The sequence below is a fragment of the Lepeophtheirus salmonis genome, chromosome 6 (genome assembly GCF_016086655.4).
Source record: "Lepeophtheirus salmonis chromosome 6, UVic_Lsal_1.4, whole genome shotgun sequence".
NCBI classification, from domain to species: domain Eukaryota; kingdom Metazoa; phylum Arthropoda; class Copepoda; order Siphonostomatoida; family Caligidae; genus Lepeophtheirus; species Lepeophtheirus salmonis.
The window spans coordinates 30,726,463-30,748,394 of NC_052136.2; the positions used below are offsets into that span (position 1 = coordinate 30,726,463).

The 21,932-nt window shown below is 29.4% G+C and overlaps 1 long non-coding RNA gene and 3 other non-coding genes across 4 annotated transcripts in view; all 4 read right to left on the bottom strand.

Moving 5' to 3' along the window:
• Nucleotides 1–720: 720 nt before the first annotated feature.
• LOC121120909 (uncharacterized) overlaps nt 721–21,932 on the bottom strand; it is a 33,062-nt gene continuing 11,850 nt past the window's right edge. The window contains exon 2 of the long non-coding RNA XR_005865257.2: nt 721–987. This is a non-coding gene — a long non-coding RNA (uncharacterized lncRNA). The remainder of the gene's footprint in view (nt 988–21,932) is intronic.
• TRNAI-AAU (transfer RNA isoleucine (anticodon AAU)) lies at nt 8,864–8,937 on the bottom strand. The gene has a single exon. It is a non-coding gene; the product is annotated as a tRNA-Ile (tRNA).
• On the bottom strand, nt 12,624–12,697 carry TRNAI-AAU (transfer RNA isoleucine (anticodon AAU)). Its single transcript has one exon. It is a non-coding gene; the product is annotated as a tRNA-Ile (tRNA).
• On the bottom strand, nt 20,119–20,192 carry TRNAI-AAU (transfer RNA isoleucine (anticodon AAU)). The gene has a single exon. It is a non-coding gene; the product is annotated as a tRNA-Ile (tRNA).

Genomic DNA, 21,932 nt, shown 5'->3' on the forward strand with positions numbered 1-21,932 from the left:
AAGGCTTTATAAATAACAGCAGATACCTAAACTCCAAAAATAGTAATATATACTTATCCTAGATGGAAATATTAAGTCATTGGAGAAAATAACTATCACATGCTATTATAATATTATACTAATAGATTTATTATGTGTAAATCTGGATAGATACAATAAATATTATTAAGTAATAATCATTTTTATAGTAATTTAATTAATGAGATTTGAAGTAACTCGTAATACAGGTATTATACCTGGTGCCTAATTTCTTGGAATTGCTCTTTTCTATTTATTAATCATTATTTGTCTACAAAAACGTATCCATAAAAAACAGCCGCAGAAAGTTTGTAAACATAATTCTAATATGTGTACAATATTGTTAGCTTGATTCTAAGGGACTAGTATCAGCCTATTTTAAAAATACTAACTAAGAATTTTACGACAATAAAATTAATATTCAATTAATCCGAACAAAATTGTGGTTAATGAACAGTGAATAGATAATGACGATAATTAATTAATGAATAAAATAGGTATACATTTAGCATTAAGTAATATACAAATAAATCATATTGGTAACTACTAATAAGAAAATGAATATCACGTAGTTTTTGTAAAATACACATGCTCGTTTTTAGCGTTCAAATCCAGTAGTAAAAGATGTTTTTGTGTATGTAGGTATGTTACAAAAGATTTCAATTTCTACCTTACAAAATTATAGAAAAATAAATGTTTCACAGTCTATGGTATTTTTTATTTGATCCATTTATACCTAATTTATGATTTTGAAGGCTATCTTTAGATAACTTTTTTTCTCGCAAACATAGATTGGGTTAAAGATTTAAAATTCATCTACATTAAATATAAATAACATAAAATTGATTTTCTCGATTTAAGTAATAAACATCTAGCATTTCAACGAGGATTCCCGAAACACTTATAAACTTCCACGTACGCTTTTCTGCAAGGTTTTCTCTCTCCATAAATTGGCTTTTTGTAACATACCTACTTTATGATTGCAAATAAATTAAGAAAATTTATCCCAAGAAATGAATACACAAGAATAAATAAAACTTAAAGATTAAAAATTAAATATAAAGTAAAATAATCAATAAAATAATTTAATACAAGGGTATAACTATGAAATATTATTCATTGACAATAGTATTTTTTTATTTCATTTATTTCGTCCCTTAAACATTGGCATCGATCTTTAAATATTTGACCACCTTTTCAAAACACTCACTCAACGGGCGCAGAGGACGGAAGTGTTCTATTATTTTGGAGTAATATTTTTTGAATTTTTAGGAAAGATTTTAGAAACTCTGAAGGGGTGTCTTCTAAAATCATACAGTTTTGTACAACTTCAGCTATGAACGCCTGTCTATTAAAGATTAAGAATTTCGCCTACCCACAACTTTCGCGTTATTAGCACGACGCTCTAACCAACTGAGCTAATGGGCCCTTGATATATAAATAAAAAGTTTTTAACTTTAAATTTTTTTCAAAATTTATAGATTGCAAACTGATCTGTTGAAATTTAAAAATTCAACTCGATATCTTTTCCAGAAAAAAATATAGGATGCTTGAGAGTTGTACCATTTTACTTATTGTTATATCTACTTTTTTTTTTTATGTTCCTTTAATAATAAAAATAAATCCACTTATTTAGCCCTGTAAAGTTATCTCGATTCTAAGATATAATTTTACTATCTTGAAAATGTCTTAAAGGTCCAAAGTAGCAGTTTATTAATTCTGGGTTGGAAACCATAACAAAAAAACAAAAACATGCTAGAATGATTCTTCTCAAAATGGAGTGTGGATTATGTTAATTAATTATTGTAATCTATATCAAGTCATAATTGAAAGAAAAAAAATAATAATTTAAAATATTATAGTAGAGGAGATCCTCGATAATTAAAACTCTTCAAAGGATATGTGCATTTTAGATTTTACAGGAGGACAAATTACTATATAATCAACAACTAAGGATACTAATCTTAATCTTGCTTAGATATTATTGAAAAATATAAATATTAAATTATAATGAGTAACACAGCATTATAAAAGTGCAACATTTTAAAATAGAATCTTGAGTAAGTAATGTCTTGCACCGTATTGCCCTAGTGACTACCTAGCATTAGTTCCAAAAATAGTGTAACTAACACGAAATATAAACTACCTATGTACTTGGTTCATATACAGAGAAGATAGCTGAACGGCTTAGATTCAAAGGGAAATTCCTAAATAATAACGTTTTGTTCCATTAGAAACAAGGAAACAAAGTGCTTTACAGAATATGTGAAATAGATTCGATGGTTCCGGAATTGAAATTGTTTTCGGCACTTAGCAATGGTAGTCTTGTTACAAGACATTTTCAAACTACAAAAGAAGTGAAATATTGCAAAAAAAGTATTTCAAAAATATATTTTACGCAAAAAATACCTGTAATATTTGTTTGCAATGTCTATTGTACGATACGTCGACACTAAGTATTCCTCATGATTTCAACCCATAATTCCCTGAGTATATACGGTATATAAAGTACAATATTACGTAGCCAAACGGGCTAGATATAGGCCACCCTGCACTAGCCTTACTGTTTTTTTACAGTCTGGGGCTAGCCTTTCTGTCGTGCTCTGCTTATACTATTTCAACAAAGATAGATAGATAAAGAATATTTCAATGAATTGAAAAAGTATATTTTTTATGTTACTTTGTTACTTTAATTTTCCCATCAACTAAGGGGAAAGGGGGGTAAATGGCTTTGACAAATAAACCATCATAAATATGATTACAATATCGAGCAAAACTCCTTTAAAAAAAGTAATTATATAGAATGTGTAATTTTTCAAAGATAAAAATTATTGATGGCCCATGAGAGGATCGAACCCGCGACTTTCGCGTTATTAGCACGACGCTCTAACCAACTGAGCTAATGGGCCCTGGATATTATTCCATACAGTTTTTAAGTATACATATAAGATAAATGTTTTTAAACTACTTTCTACAATGCTTCTTGTGTTTCGGACTATTAGGAAACATTCTTAATGACATTAATTACCAGGCATTGAGTACTCAATATGAAATGGAAGGCTTCCCCCGCATTCTTTAATTTATTTGGTTTCGAGTATATCAATATAAAAGTGTATAATATCAAGTTGTATAAAATATATTGTATGCATTTCTTCACCATACATGGACGAGTGCATGTTATAATTCGTGACATTCTGAGTAATGTTCTTTATATTGCCCTTTTTTAATTTCCAGCAGAATGTTAAAATACAAAATGGATATTGATGTGCCACGAGCAAACTCGTAAATTTGTACTAGAGTTTTATGAAGTAAATAAAAAAAGACAGAGAAAACTCGACTCGTAGGCATTGAAATTACTCTGAATTCATCAAAAAACCGTAACCTGTCAAAACCTAGGAACTCGTAAAAAATTGGGAATTCTCTGTTTTTCTTTTTCGAGCCCATTATAACATGTAATTCTTCCTAGACTGCCTTCCTTTTTTTATTATATTTTGAATCTTTGTTTTCCCAGAGGCAAAACAATATTCATTGAAGTGAAATGTGTACTCTTAATCAAAGTTTGTTTTAAAAGTAATCCTTGTTTGATTGTTTTTAAACTAGCAGGAGTAGTCGATACTAAAAGGAATTCCGCAGTTTATTAAGCACACCCTCAAACTTCTCACCAGATCAATAGGCATACGACAAAATTAACACTATTAATAGAGATTAATGAATATTTCTAAATGCATAAGGGAGGAGGCGCTATTAAATATAAAATGCAAATGTTCAAATCTGATTTTCACTCTGCTAGCTTCAAATTCGTTAGGCGTTTCCCTTGAAATTCAAGCTTAAATATTATCCACATTTCTCTTACAGCATTTTAGTTTTTGGGCATTAACTTTGTAACCATCATTATTTGTTTTGTTTAAATAGTAGTTAAATCTTGAGACGAATTTATTGGCTAAACTTTTAAAATGCATTGGTATTCGATATATAATAATAATAAATTGGTCTTTCATAACTTTAATCATGCCATTTTGATACATATGTGACTCTAACAGCCCTGTTCATCTTTTGAATCTTTAGTTGAATTACAAGATTGGAAATTGTCAACCTTGCATATCTTATACCAGTTATATCAGGTTTTTTAATTCAAATTATGAAAATTATTCCTCTTCATCTACCCATACTATAAAAAGTCTAAGAGTGAGTAATTAGTATTCACACGAATAACAAGTATTCAAGCGCGTAACGAGTATAGCTCGTAATTCTTCTCCTGTTTTTTTGTTTTTAGAAACTCAAAAATACTCATGCTTCAAAATTCAGATTGCTTTTCAATTTAGTTTTGGACTACCACTAGGTAACAGAGGTGTATTTTTTTAAAACTCCCATTACTTTGATGGGGTTAATGTAAATCCTACAGATGCTATACTAAACTTTTATTTTTTTGAGTGCTGCCATTTTCACTTTAAAGTGGAAAATTTTCAGACATCCCTCGTAGGGATGTGAAAACGATCAAGATTTGTCAATTTATACACACTCTTATAAAATTTGGAAAAGGATCATAATCAATCTTTCAATAATAAATGAAATAAATAATTGGTAAAACCTCAATGTCATGAAAATAGACCAATTAATATTTTTTTTCATTTTATTTAATTTAAAATACTTCCATTACAACTGGTGGAAGTACGAATTAAATATGTGGACCAGTAGTACATATATTATTTATAGGAATTTATTTATATGCTTAGGAATGATATATAATTCCATATTGACATTGAATGCCAAATAAAACAACGTAGTAACTAATAATTTGAATATTCACGAAAAGAAGGAAATATTGAATATATTCAGTTTCTCATAGAAATTAGAATCATGTTTAATATACTAAATGCTTCAACATTGATGGATTAAAGATATTGATTTAAGTAAACTGGCAGAGTATCTATCTTTTTTAATAACATTTTGTGACTTATAACATATCTTCACTATGGACTAAAAGTCTGCCAGGATCTAATGCTATTGAGAATTAATATTACTCTAAATATAATTAGGAAAAAACCTTAAAAAAGGTAGGCCTACAAAATGAAACTATTTAAAAGATTTAAAAAAAGTACAATCTGGCCCATGGGGATCGAACCCGCGACTTTCGCGTTATTAGCACGACGCTCTAACCAACTGAGCTAATGGGCCCTTGATATATAAATAAAAAGTTTTTAACTTTAAATTTTTTCAAAATTTATAGATTGCAAACTGATCTGTTGAAATTTAAAAATTCAACTCGATATCTTTTCCAGAAAAAAATATAGGATGCTTGAGAGTTGTACCATTTTACTTATTGTTATATCTACTTTTTTTTTTTATGTTCCTTTAATAATAAAAATAAATCCACTTATTTAGCCCTGTAAAGTTATCTCGATTCTAAGATATAATTTTACTATCTTGAAAATGTCTTAAAGGTCCAAAGTAGCAGTTTATTAATTCTGGGTTGGAAACCATAACAAAAAAACAAAAACATGCTAGAATGATTCTTCTCAAAATGGAGTGTGGATTATGTTAATTAATTATTGTAATCTATATCAAGTCATAATTGAAAGAAAAAAAATAATAATTTAAAATATTATAGTAGAGGAGATCCTCGATAATTAAAACTCTTCAAAGGATATGTGCATTTTAGATTTTACAGGAGGACAAATTACTATATAATCAACAACTAAGGATACTAATCTTAATCTTGCTTAGATATTATTGAAAAATATAAATATTAAATTATAATGAGTAACACAGCATTATAAAAGTGCAACATTTTAAAATAGAATCTTGAGTAAGTAATGTCTTGCACCGTATTGCCCTAGTGACTACCTAGCATTAGTTCCAAAAATAGTGTAACTAACACGAAATATAAACTACCTATGTACTTGGTTCATATACAGAGAAGATAGCTGAACGGCTTAGATTCAAAGGGAAATTCCTAAATAATAACGTTTTGTTCCATTAGAAACAAGGAAACAAAGTGCTTTACAGAATATGTGAAATAGATTCGATGGTTCCGGAATTGAAATTGTTTTCGGCACTTAGCAATGGTAGTCTTGTTACAAGACATTTTCAAACTACAAAAGAAGTGAAATATTAAAAAAAAAGTATTTCAAAAATATATTTTACGCAAAAAATACCTGTAATATTTGTTTGCAATGTCTATTGTACGATACGTCGACACTAAGTATTCCTCATGATTTCAACCCATAATTCCCTGAGTATATACGGTATATAAAGTACAATATTACGTAGCCAAACGGGCTAGATATAGGCCACCCTGCACTAGCCTTACTGTTTTTTTACAGTCTGGGGCTAGCCTTTCTGTCGTGCTCTGCTTATACTATTTCAACAAAGATAGATAGATAAAGAATATTTCAATGAATTGAAAAAGTATATTTTTTATGTTACTTTCTTACTTTAATTTTCCCATCAACTAAGGGGAAGGGGGTAAATGGCTTTGACAAATAAACCATCATAAATATGATTACAATATCGAGCAAAACTCCTTTAAAAAAGTAATTATATAGAATGTGTAATTTTTCAAAGATAAAAATTATTGATGGCCCATGGGGGATCGAACCCGCGACTTTCGCGTTATTAGCACGACGCTCTAACCAACTGAGCTAATGGGCCCTGGATATTATTCCATACAGTTTTTAAGTATACATATAAGATAAATGTTTTTTAAACTACTTTCTACAATGCTTCTTGTGTTTCGGACTATTAGGAAACATTCTTAATGACATTAATTACCAGGCATTGAGTACTCAATATGAAATGGAAGGCTTCCCCCGCATTCTTTAATTTATTTGGTTTCGAGTATATCAATATAAAAGTGTATAATATCAAGTTGTATAAAATATATTGTATGCATTTCTTCACCATACATGGACGAGTGCATGTTATAATTCGTGACATTCTGAGTAATGTTCTTTATATTGCCCTTTTTTAATTTCCAGCAGAATGTTAAAATACAAAATGGATATTGATGTGCCACGAGCAAACTCGTAAATTTGTACTAGAGTTTTATGAAGTAAATAAAAAAAGACAGAGAAAACTCGACTCGTAGGCATTGAAATTACTCTGAATTCATCAAAAACCGTAACCTGTCAAAACCTAGGAACTCGTAAAAAATTGGGAATTCTCTGTTTTTCTTTTTCGAGCCCATTATAACATGTAATTCTTCCTAGACTGCCCTCCTTTTTTTATTATATTTTGAATCTTTGTTTTCCCAGAGGCAAAACAATATTCATTGAAGTGAAATGTGTACTCTTAATCAAAGTTTGTTTTAAAAGTAATCCTTGTTTGATTGTTTTTAAACTAGCAGGAGTAGTCGATACTAAAAGGAATTCCGCAGTTTATTAAGCACACCCTCAAACTTCTCACCAGATCAATAGGCATACGACAAAATTAACACTATTAATAGAGATTAATGAATATTTCTAAATGCATAAGGGAGGAGGCGCTATTAAATATAAAATGCAAATGTTCAAATCTGATTTTCACTCTGCTAGCTTCAAATTCGTTAGGCGTTTCCCTTGAAATTCAAGCTTAAATATTATCCACATTTCTCTTACAGCATTTTAGTTTTTGGGCATTAACTTTGTAACCATCATTATTTGTTTTGTTTAAATAGTAGTTAAATCTTGAGACGAATTTATTGGCTAAACTTTTAAAATGCATTGGTATTCGATATATAATAATAATAAATTGGTCTTTCATAACTTTAATCATGCCATTTTGATACATATGTGACTCTAACAGCCCTGTTCATCTTTTGAATCTTTAGTTGAATTACAAGATTGGAAATTGTCAACCTTGCATATCTTATACCAGTTATATCAGGTTTTTTAATTCAAATTATGAAAATTATTCCTCTTCATCTACCCATACTATAAAAAGTCTAAGAGTGAGTAATTAGTATTCACACGAATAACAAGTATTCAAGCGCGTAACGAGTATAGCTCGTAATTCTTCTCCTGTTTTTTTGTTTTTAGAAACTCAAAAATACTCATGCTTCAAAATTCAGATTGCTTTTCAATTTAGTTTTGGACTACCACTAGGTAACAGAGGTGTATATTTTTAAAACTCCCATTACTTTGATGGGGTTAATGTAAATCCTACAGATGCTATACTAAACTTTTATTTTTTTGAGTGCTGCCATTTTCACTTTAAAGTGGAAAATTTTCAGACATCCCTCGTAGGGATGTGAAAACGATCAAGATTTGTCAATTTATACACACTCTTATAAAATTTGGAAAAGGATCATAATCAATCTTTCAATAATAAATGAAATAAATAATTGGTAAAACCTCAATGTCATGAAAATAGACCAATTAATATTTTTTTTTTCATTTTATTTAATTTAAAATACTTCCATTACAACTGGTGGAAGTACGAATTAAATATGTGGACCAGTAGTACATATATTATTTATAGGAATTTATTTATATGCTTAGGAATGATATATAATTCCATATTGACATTGAATGCCAAATAAAACAACGTAGTAACTAATAATTTGAATATTCACGAAAAGAAGGAAATATTGAATATATTCAGTTTCTCATAGAAATTAGAATCATGTTTAATATACTAAATGCTTCAACATTGATGGATTAAAGATATTGATTTAAGTAAACTGGCAGAGTATCTATCTTTTTAATAACATTTTGTGACTTATAACATATCTTCACTATGGACTAAAAGTCTGCCAGGATCTAATGCTATTGAGAATTAATATTACTCTAAATATAATTAGGAAAAAACCTTAAAAAAGGTAGGCCTACAAAATGAAACTATTTAAAAGATTTAAAAAAGTACAATCTGGCCCATGGGGGGATCGAACCCGCGACTTTCGCGTTATTAGCACGACGCTCTAACCAACTGAGCTAATGGGCCCTTGATATATAAATAAAAAGTTTTTAACTTTAAATTTTTTTCAAAATTTATAGATTGCAAACTGATCTGTTGAAATTTAAAAATTCAACTCGATATCTTTTCCAGAAAAAAATATAGGATGCTTGAGAGTTGTACCATTTTACTTATTGTTATATCTACTTTTTTTTTTTTATGTTCCTTTAATAATAAAAATAAATCCACTTATTTAGCCCTGTAAAGTTATCTCGATTCTAAGATATAATTTTACTATCTTGAAAATGTCTTAAAGGTCCAAAGTAGCAGTTTATTAATTCTGGGTTGGAAACCATAACAAAAAAACAAAAACATGCTAGAATGATTCTTCTCAAAATGGAGTGTGGATTATGTTAATTAATTATTGTAATCTATATCAAGTCATAATTGAAAGAAAAAAAATAATAATTTAAAATATTATAGTAGAGGAGATCCTCGATAATTAAAACTCTTCAAAGGATATGTGCATTTTAGATTTTACAGGAGGACAAATTACTATATAATCAACAACTAAGGATACTAATCTTAATCTTGCTTAGATATTATTGAAAAATATAAATATTAAATTATAATGAGTAACACAGCATTATAAAAGTGCAACATTTTAAAATAGAATCTTGAGTAAGTAATGTCTTGCACCGTATTGCCCTAGTGACTACCTAGCATTAGTTCCAAAAATAGTGTAACTAACACGAAATATAAACTACCTATGTACTTGGTTCATATACAGAGAAGATAGCTGAACGGCTTAGATTCAAAGGGAAATTCCTAAATAATAACGTTTTGTTCCATTAGAAACAAGGAAACAAAGTGCTTTACAGAATATGTGAAATAGATTCGATGGTTCCGGAATTGAAATTGTTTTCGGCACTTAGCAATGGTAGTCTTGTTACAAGACATTTTCAAACTACAAAAGAAGTGAAATATTGCAAAAAAAAAGTATTTCAAAAATATATTTTACGCAAAAAATACCTGTAATATTTGTTTGCAATGTCTATTGTACGATACGTCGACACTAAGTATTCCTCATGATTTCAACCCATAATTCCCTGAGTATATACGGTATATAAAGTACAATATTACGTAGCCAAACGGGCTCGATATAGGCCACCCTGCACTAGCCTTACTGTTTTTTTACAGTCTGGGGCTAGCCTTTCTGTCGTGCTCTGCTTATACTATTTCAACAAAGATAGATAGATAAAGAATATTTCAATGAATTGAAAAAGTATATTTTTTATGTTACTTTGTTACTTTAATTTTCCCATCAACTAAGGGGAAGGGGGTAAATGGCTTTGACAAATAAACCATCATAAATATGATTACAATATCGAGCAAAACTCCTTTAAAAAAGTAATTATATAGAATGTGTAATTTTTCAAAGATAAAAATTATTGATGGCCCATGGGGGATCGAACCCGCGACTTTCGCGTTATTAGCACGACGCTCTAACCAACTGAGCTAATGGGCCCTGGATATTATTCCATACAGTTTTTAAGTATACATATAAGATAAATGTTTTTTAAACTACTTTCTACAATGCTTCTTGTGTTTCGGACTATTAGGAAACATTCTTAATGACATTAATTACCAGGCATTGAGTACTCAATATGAAATGGAAGGCTTCCCCCGCATTCTTTAATTTATTTGGTTTCGAGTATATCAATATAAAAGTGTATAATATCAAGTTGTATAAAATATATTGTATGCATTTCTTCATCATACATGGACGAGTGCATGTTATAATTCGTGACATTCTGAGTAATGTTCTTTATATTGCCCTTTTTTAATTTCCAGCACAATGTTAAAATACAAAATGGATATTGATGTGCCACGAGCAAACTCGTAAATTTGTACTAGAGTTTTATGAAGTAAATAAAAAAAGACAGAGAAAACTCGACTCGTAGGCATTGAAATTACTCTGAATTCATCAAAAAACCGTAACCTGTCAAAACCTAGGAACTCGTAAAAAATTGGGAATTCTCTGTTTTTCTTTTTCGAGCCCATTATAACATGTAATTCTTCCTAGACTGCCTTCCTTTTTTTATTATATTTTGAATCTTTGTTTTCCCAGAGGCAAAACAATATTCATTGAAGTGAAATGTGTACTCTTAATCAAAGTTTGTTTTAAAAGTAATCTTTGTTTGATTGTTTTTAAACTAGCAGGAGTAGTCGATACTAAAAGGAATTCCGCAGTTTATTAAGCACACCCTCAAACTTCTCACCAGATCAATAGGCATACGACAAAATTAACACTATTAATAGAGATTAATGAATATTTCTAAATGCATAAGGGAGGAGGCGCTATTAAATATAAAATGCAAATGTTCAAATCTGATTTTCACTCTGCTAGCTTCAAATTCGTTAGGCGTTTCCCTTGAAATTCAAGCTTAAATATTATCCACATTTCTCTTACAGCATTTTAGTTTTTGGGCATTAACTTTGTAAACAACATTATTTGTTTTGTTTAAATAGTAGTTAAATCTTGAGATGAATTTATTGGCTAAACTTTTAAAATGCATTGGTATTCGATATATAATAATAATAAATTGGTCTTTCATAACTTTAATCATGGGTGAAGTAATGGTCACATTTTTTTACATATGTGACTCTAACAGCCCTGTTCATCTTTTGAATCTTTAGTTGAATTACAAGATTGGAAATTGTCAACCTTGCATATCTTATACCAGTTATATCAGGTTTTTAATTCAAATTATGAAAATTATTCCTCTTCATCTACCCATACTATAAAAAGTCTAAGAGTGAGTAATTAGTATTCACACGAATAACAAGTATTCAAGCGCGTAACGAGTATAGCTCGTAATTCTTCTCCTGTTTTTTTGTTTTTAGAAACTCAAAAATACTCATGCTTCAAAATTCAGATTGCTTTTCAATTTAGTTTTGGACTACCACTAGGTAACAGAGGTGTATTTTTTTAAAACTCCCATTACTTTGATGGGGTTAATGTAAATCCTACAGATGCTATACTAAACTTTTATTTTTTTGAGTGCTGCCATTTTCACTTTAAAGTGGAAAATTTTCAGACATCCCTCGTAGGGATGTGAAAACGATCGAGATTTGTCAATTTATACACACTCTTATAAAATTTGGAAAAGGATCATAATCAATCTTTCAATAATAAATGAAATAAATAATTGGTAAAACCTCAATGTCATGAAAATAGACCAATTAATATTTTTTTCATTTTATTTTATTTAAAATACTTCCATTACAACTGGTGGAAGTACGAATTAAATATGTGGGCCAGTAGTACATATATTATTTATAGGAATTTATTTATATGCTTAGGAATGATATATAATTCCATATTGACATTGAATGCCAAATAAAACAACGTAGTAACTAATAATTTGAATATTCACGAAAAGAAGGAAATATTGAATATATTCAGTTTCTCATAGAAATTAGAATCATGTTTAATATACTAAATGCTTCAACATTGATGGATTAAAGATATTGATTTAAGTAAACTGGCAGAGTATCTATCTTTTTTAATAACATTTTGTGACTTATAACATATCTTCACTATGGACTAAAAGTCTGCCCGGATCTAATGATATTGAGAATTAATATTACTCTAAATATAATTAGGAAAAAACCTTAAAAAGGTAGGCCTACAAAATGAAACTATTTAAAAGATTTAAAAAAGTACAATCTGGCCCATGGGGGGATCGAACCCGCGACTTTCGCGTTATTAGCACGACGCTCTAACCAACTGAGCTAATGGGCCCTTGATATATAAATAAAAAGTTTTTAACTTTAAATTTTTTTCAAAATTTATAGATTGCAAACTGATCTGTTGAAATTTAAAAATTCAACTCGATATCTTTTCCAGAAAAAAATATAGGATGCTTGAGAGTTGTACCATTTTACTTATTGTTATATCTACTTTTTTTTTTTTTTTTTATGTTCCTTTAATAATAAAAATAAATCCACTTATTTAGCCCTGTAAAGTTATCTCGATTCTAAGATATAATTTTACTATCTTGAAAATGTCTTAAAGGTCCAAAGTAGCAGTTTATTAATTCTGGGTTGGAAACCATAACAAAAAAACAAAAACATGCTAGAATGATTCTTCTCAAAATGGAGTGTGGATTATGTTAATTAATTATTGTAATCTATATCAAGTCATAATTGAAAGAAAAAAAATAATAATTTAAAATATTATAGTAGAGGAGATCCTCGATAATTAAAACTCTTCAAAGGATATGTGCATTTTAGATTTTACAGGAGGACAAATTACTATATAATCAACAACTAAGGATACTAATCTTAATCTTGCTTAGATATTATTGAAAAATATAAATATTAAATTATAATGAGTAACACAGCATTATAAAAGTGCAACATTTTAAAATAGAATCTTGAGTAAGTAATGTCTTGCACCGTATTGCCCTAGTGACTACCTAGCATTAGTTCCAAAAATAGTGTAACTAACACGAAATATAAACTACCTATGTACTTGGTTCATATACAGAGAAGATAGCTGAACGGCTTAGATTCAAAGGGAAATTCTAAATAATAACGTTTTGTTCCATTAGAAACAAGGAAACAAAGTGCTTTACAGAATATGTGAAATAGATTCGATGGTTCCGGAATTGAAATTGTTTTCGGCACTTAGCAATGGTAGTCTTGTTACAAGACATTTTCAAACTACAAAAGAAGTGAAATATTGCAAAAAAAAGTATTTCAAAAATATATTTTACGCAAAAAATACCTGTAATATTTGTTTGCAATGTCTATTGTACGATACGTCGACACTAAGTATTCCTCATGATTTCAACCCATAATTCCCTGAGTATATACGGTATATAAAGTACAATATTACGTAGCCAAACGGGCTCGATATAGGCCACCCTGCACTAGCCTTACTGTTTTTTTACAGTCTGGGGCTAGCCTTTCTGTCGTGCTCTGCTTATACTATTTCAACAAAGATAGATAGATAAAGAATATTTCAATGAATTGAAAAAGTATATTTTTATGTTACTTTGTTACTTTAATTTTCCCATCAACTAAGGGGAAGGGGGTAAATGGCTTTGACAAATAAACCATCATAAATATGATTACAATATCGAGCAAAACTCCTTTAAAAAAGTAATTATATAGAATGTGTAATTTTTCAAAGATAAAAATTATTGATGGCCCATGGGGGATCGAACCCGCGACTTTCGCGTTATTAGCACGACGCTCTAACCAACTGAGCTAATGGGCCCTGGATATTATTCCATACAGTTTTTAAGTATACATATAAGATAAATGTTTTTAAACTACTTTCTACAATGCTTCTTGTGTTTCGGACTATTAGGAAACATTCTTAATGACATTAATTACCAGGCATTGAGTACTCAATATGAAATGGAAGGCTTCCCCCGCATTCTTTAATTTATTTGGTTTCGAGTATATCAATATAAAAGTGTATAATATCAAGTTGTATAAAATATATTGTATGCATTTCTTCATCATACATGGACGAGTGCATGTTATAATTCGTGACATTCTGAGTAATGTTCTTTATATTGCCCTTTTTTAATTTCCAGCACAATGTTAAAATACAAAATGGATATTGATGTGCCACGAGCAAACTCGTAAATTTGTACTAGAGTTTTATGAAGTAAATAAAAAAAGACAGAGAAAACTCGACTCGTGGGCATTGAAATTACTCTGAATTCATCAAAAAACCGTAACCTGTCAAAACCTAGGAACTCGTAAAAAATTGGGAATTCTCTGTTTTTCTTTTTCGAGCCCATTATAACATGTAATTCTTCCTAGACTGCCTTCCTTTTTTTATTATATTTTGAATCTTTGTTTTCCCAGAGGCAAAACAATATTCATTGAAGTGAAATGTGTACTCTTAATCAAAGTTTGTTTTAAAAGTAATCTTTGTTTGATTGTTTTTAAACTAGCAGGAGTAGTCGATACTAAAAGGAATTCCGCAGTTTATTAAGCACACCCTCAAACTTCTCACCAGATCAATAGGCATACGACAAAATTAACACTATTAATAGAGATTAATGAATATTTCTAAATGCATAAGGGAGGAGGCGCTATTAAATATAAAATGCAAATGTTCAAATCTGATTTTCACTCTGCTAGCTTCAAATTCGTTAGGCGTTTCCCTTGAAATTCAAGCTTAAATATTATCCACATTTCTCTTACAGCATTTTAGTTTTTGGGCATTAACTTTGTAACCAACATTATTTGTTTTGTTTAAATAGTAGTTAAATCTTGAGATGAATTTATTGGCTAAACTTTTAAAATGCATTGGTATTCGATATATAATAATAATAAATTGGTCTTTCATAACTTTAATCATGCCATTTTGATACATATGTGACTCTAACAGCCCTGTTCATCTTTTGAATCTTTAGTTGAATTACAAGATTGGAAATTGTCAACCTTGCATATCTTATACCAGTTATATCAGGTTTTTAATTCAAATTATGAAAATTATTCCTCTTCATCTACCCATACTATAAAAAGTCTAAGAGTGAGTAATTAGTATTCACACGAATAACAAGTATTCAAGCGCGTAACGAGTATAGCTCGTAATTCTTCTCCTGTTTTTTTGTTTTTAGAAACTCAAAAATACTCATGCTTCAAAATTCAGATTGCTTTTCAATTTAGTTTTGGACTACCAGTAGGTAACAAAGGTGTATTTTTTTAAAAACTCCCATTACTTTGATGGGGTTAATGTAAATCCTACAGATGCTATACTAAACTTTTATTTTTTTGAGTGCTGCCATTTTCACTTTTAAGTGGAAAATTTTCAGACATCCCTCGTAGGGATGTGAAAACGATCGAGATTTGTCAATTTATACACACTCTTATAAAATTTGGAAAAGGATCATAATCAATCTTTCAATAATAAATGAAATAAATAATTGGTAAAACCTCAATGTCATGAAAATAGACCAATTAATATTTTTTTTTTTCATTTTATTTTATTTAAAATACTTCCATTACAACTGGTGGAAGTACGAATTAAATATGTGGGCCAGTAGTACATATATTATTTATAGGAATTTATTTATATGCTTAGGAATGATATATAATTCCATATTGACATTGAATGCCAAATAAAACAACGTAGTAACTAATAATTTGAATATTCACGAAAAGAAGGAAATATTGAATATATTCAGTTTCTCATAGAAATTAGAATCATGTTTAATATACTAAATGCTTCAACATTGATGGATTAAAGATATTGATTTAAGTAAACTGGCAGAGTATCTATCTTTTTAATAACATTTTGTGACTTATAACATATCTTCACTATGGACTAAAAGTCTGCCCGGATCTAATGATATTGAGAATTAATATTACTCTAAATATAATTAGGAAAAAACCTTAAAAAAGGTAGGCCTACAAAATGAAACTATTTAAAAGATTTAAAAAAGTACAATCTGGCCCATGGGGGATCAACCCGCGACTTTCGCGTTATTAGCACGACGCTCTAACCAACTGAGCTAATGGGCCCTTGATATATAAATAAAAAGTTTTTAACTTTAAATTTTTTCAAAATTTATAGATTGCAAACTGATCTGTTGAAATTTAAAAATTCAACTCGATATCTTTTCCAGAAAAAAATATAGGATGCTTGAGAGTTGTACCATTTTTCTTATTGTTATATCTACTTTTTTTTTTTTATGTTCCTTTAATAATAAAAATAAATCCACTTATTTAGCCCTGTAAAGTTATCTCGATTCTAAGATATAATTTTACTATCTTGAAAATGTCTTAAAGGTCCAAAGTAGCAGTTTATTAATTCTGGGTTGGAAACCATAACAAAAAAACAAAAACATGCTAGAATGATTCTTCTCAAAATGGAGTGTGGATTATGTTAATTAATTATTGTAATCTATATCAAGTCATAATTGAAAGAAAAAAATAATAATTTAAAATATTATAGTAGAGGAGATCCTCGATAATTAAAACTCTTCAAAGGATATGTGCATTTTAGATTTTACAGGAGGACAAATTACTATATAATCAACAACTAAGGATACTAATCTTAATCTTGCTTAGATATTATTGAAAAATATAAATATTAAATTATAATGAGTAACACAGCATTATAAAAGTGCAACATTTTAAAATAGAATCTTGAGTAAGTAATGTCTTGCACCGTATTGCCCTAGTGACTACCTAGCATTAGTTCCAAAAATAGTGTAACTAACACGAAATATAAACTACCTATGTACTTGGTTCATATACAGAGAAGATAGCTGAACGGCTTAGATTCAAAGGGAAATTCCTAAATAATAACGTTTTGTTCCATTAGAAACAAGGAAACAAAGTGCTTTACAGAATATGTGAAATAGATTCGATGGTTCCGGAATTGAAATTGTTTTCGGCACTTAGCAATGGTAGTCTTGTTACAAGACATTTTCAAACTACAAAAGAAGTGAAATATTGCAAAAAAAGTATTTCAAAAATATATTTTACGCAAAAAATACCTGTAATATTTGTTTGCAATGTCTATTGTACGATACGTCGACACTAAGTATTCCTCATGATTTCAACCCATAATTCCCTGAGTATATACGGTATATAAAGTACAATATTACGTAGCCAAACGGGCTCGATATAGGCCACCCTGCACTAGCCTTACTGTTTTTTTACAGTCTGGGGCTAGCCTTTCTGTCGTGCTCTGCTTATACTATTTCAACAAAGATAGATAGATAAAGAATATTTCAATGAATTGAAAAAGTATATTTTTTATGTTACTTTGTTACTTTAATTTTCCCATCAACTAAGGGGAAGGGGGTAAATGGCTTTGACAAATAAACCATCATAAATATGATTACAATATCGAGCAAAACTCCTTTAAAAAAGTAATTATATAGAATGTGTAATTTTTCAAAGATAAAAATTATTGATGGCCCATGGGGGATCGAACCCGCGACTTTCGCGTTATTAGCACGACGCTCTAACCAACTGAGCTAATGGGCCCTGGATATTATTCCATACAGTTTTTAAGTATACATATAAGATAAATGTTTTTTAAACTACTTTCTACAATGCTTCTTGTGTTTCGGACTATTAGGAAACATTCTTAATGACATTAATTACCAGGCATTGAGTACTCAATATGAAATGGAAGGCTTCCCCCGCATTCTTTAATTTATTTGGTTTCGAGTATATCAATATAAAAGTGTATAATATCAAGTTGTATAAAATATATTGTATGCATTTCTTCATCATACATGGACGAGTGCATGTTATAATTCGTGACATTCTGAGTAATGTTCTTTATATTGCCCTTTTTTAATTTCCAGCACAATGTTAAAATACAAAATGGATATTGATGTGCCACGAGCAAACTCGTAAATTTGTACTAGAGTTTTATGAAGTAAATAAAAAAAAGACAGAGAAAACTCGACTCGTAGGCATTGAAATTACTCTGAATTCATCAAAAAACCGTAACCTGTCAAAACCTAGGAACTCGTAAAAAATTGGGAATTCTCTGTTTTTCTTTTTCGAGCCCATTATAACATGTAATTCTTCCTAGACTGCCCTCCTTTTTTTATTATATTTTGAATCTTTGTTTTCCCAGAGGCAAAACAATATTCATTGAAGTGAAATGTGTACTCTTAATCAAAGTTTGTTTTAAAAGTAATCTTTGTTTGATTGTTTTTAAACTAGCAGGAGTAGTCGATACTAAAAGGAATTCCGCAGTTTATTAAGCACACCCTCAAACTTCTCACCAGATCAATAGGCATACGACAAAATTAACACTATTAATAGAGATTAATGAATATTTCTAAATGCATAAGGGAGGAGGCGCTATTAAATATAAAATGCAAATGTTCAAATCTGATTTTCACTCTGCTAGCTTCAAATTCGTTAGGCGTTTCCCTTGAAATTCAAGCTTAAATATTATCCACATTTCTCTTACAGCATTTTAGTTTTTGGGCATTAACTTTGTAAACAACATTATTTGTTTTGTTTAAATAGTAGTTAAATCTTGAGATGAATTTATTGGCTAAACTTTTAAAATGCATTGGTATTCGATATATAATAATAATAAATTGGTCTTTCATAACTTTAATCATGCCATTTTGTTACATATGTGACTCTAACAGCCCTGTTCATCTTTTGAATCTTTAGTTGAATTACAAGATTGGAAATTGTCAACCTTGCATATCTTATACCAGTTATATCAGGTTTTTAATTCAAATTATGAAAATTATTCCTCTTCATCTACCCATACTATAAAAAGTCTAAGAGTGAGTAATTAGTATTCACACGAATAACAAGTATTCAAGCGCGTAACGAGTATAGCTCGTAATTCTTCTCCTGTTTTTTTGTTTTTAGAAACTCAAAAATACTCATGCTTCAAAATTCAGATTGCTTTTCAATTTAGTTTTGGACTACCACTAGGTAACAGAGGTGTATTTTTTTAAAAACTCCCATTACTTTGATGGGGTTAATGTAAATCCTACAGATGCTATACTAAACTTTTATTTTTTTGAGTGCTGCCATTTTCACTTTAAAGTGGAAAATTTTCAGACATCCCTCGTAGGGATGTGAAAACGATCAAGATTTGTCAATTTATACACACTCTTATAAAATTTGGAAAAGGATCATAATCAATCTTTCAATAATAAATGAAATAAATAATTGGTAAAACCTCAATGTCATGAAAATAGACCAATTAATATTTTTTTTTCATTTTATTTAATTTAAAATACTTCCATTACAACTGGTGGAAGTACGAATTAAATATGTGGACCAGTAGTACATATATTATTTATAGGAATTTATTTATATGCTTAGGAATGATATATAATTCCATATTGACATTGAATGCCAAATAAAACAACGTAGTAACTAATAATTTGAATATTCACGAAAAGAAGGAAATATTGAATATATTCAGTTTCTCATAGAAATTAGAATCATGTTTAATATACTAAATGCTTCAACATTGATGGATTAAAGATATTGATTTAAGTAAACTGGCAGAGTATCTATCTTTTTTTAATAACATTTTGTGACTTATAACATATCTTCACTATGGACTAAAAGTCTGCCAGGATCTAATGATATTGAGAATTAATATTACTCTAAATATAATTAGGAAAAAACCTTAAAAAGGTAGGCCTACAAAATGAAACTATTTAAAAGATTTAAAAAAGTACAATCTGGCCCATGGGGGGATCGAACCCGCGACTTTCGCGTTATTAGCACGACGCTCTAACCAACTGAGCTAATGGGCCCTTGATATATAAATAAAAAGTTTTTAACTTTAAATTTTTTTCAAAATTTATAGATTGCAAACTGATCTGTTGAAATTTAAAAATTCAATTCGATATCTTTTCCAGAAAAAAATATAGGATGCTTGAGAGTTGTACCATTTTACTTATTGTTATATCTACTTTTTTTTTTATGTTCCTTTAATAATAAAAATAAATCCACTTATTTAGCCCTGTAAAGTTATCTCGATTCTAAGATATAATTTTACTATCTTGAAAATGTCTTAAAGGTCCAAAGTAGCAGTTTATTAATTCTGGGTTGGAAACCATAACAAAAAAACAAAAACATGCTAGAATGATTCTTCTCAAAATGGAGTGTGGATTATGTTAATTAATTATTGTAATCTATATCAAGTCATAATTGAAAGAAAAAAATAATAATTTAAAATATTATAGTAGAGGAGATCCTCGATAATTAAAACTCTTCAAAGGATATGTGCATTTTAGATTTTACAGGAGGACAAATTACTATATAATCAACAACTAAGGATACTAATCTTAATCTTGCTTAGATATTATTGAAAAATATAAATATTAAATTATAATGAGTAACACAGCATTATAAAAGTGCAACATTTTAAAATAGAATCTTGAGTAAGTAATGTCTTGCACCGTATTGCCCTAGTGACTACCTAGCATTAGTTCCAAAAATAGTGTAACTAACACGAAATATAAACTACCTATGTACTTGGTTCATATACAGAGAAGATAGCTGAACGGCTTAGATTCAAAGGAAATTCCTAAATAATAACGTTTTGTTCCATTAGAAACAAGGAAACAAAGTGCTTTACAGAATATGTGAAATAGATTCGATGGTTCCGGAATTGAAATTGTTTTCGGCACTTAGCAATGGTAGTCTTGTTACAAGACATTTTCAAACTACAAAAGAAGTGAAATATTGCAAAAAAAAAGTATTTCAAAAATATATTTTACGCAAAAAATACCTGTAATATTTGTTTGCAATGTCTATTGTACGATACGTCGACACTAAGTATTCCTCATGATTTCAACCCATAATTCCCTGAGTATATACGGTATATAAAGTACAATATTACGTAGCCAAACGGGCTCGATATAGGCCACCCTGCACTAGCCTTACTGTTTTTTTACAGTCTGGGGCTAGCCTTTCTGTCGTGCTCTGCTTATACTATTTCAACAAAGATAGATAGATAAAGAATATTTCAATGAATTGAAAAAGTATATTTTTATGTTACTTTGTTACTTTAATTTTCCCATCAACTAAGGGGGAAGGGGGGTAAATGGCTTTGACAAATAAACCATCATAAATATGATTACAATATCGAGCAAAACTCCTTTAAAAAAGTAATTATATAGAATGTGTAATTTTTCAAAGATAAAAATTATTGATGGCCCATGGGGGATCGAACCCGCGACTTTCGCGTTATTAGCACGACGCTCTAACCAACTGAGCTAATGGGCCCTGGATATTATTCCATACAGTTTTTAAGTATACATATAAGATAAATGTTTTTAAACTACTTTCTACAATGCTTCTTGTGTTTCGGACTATTAGGAAACATTCTTAATGACATTAATTACCAGGCATTGAGTACTCAATATGAAATGGAAGGCTTCCCCCGCATTCTTTAATTTATTTGGTTTCGAGTATATCAATATAAAAGTGTATAATATCAAGTTGTATAAAATATATTGTATGCATTTCTTCATCATACATGGACGAGT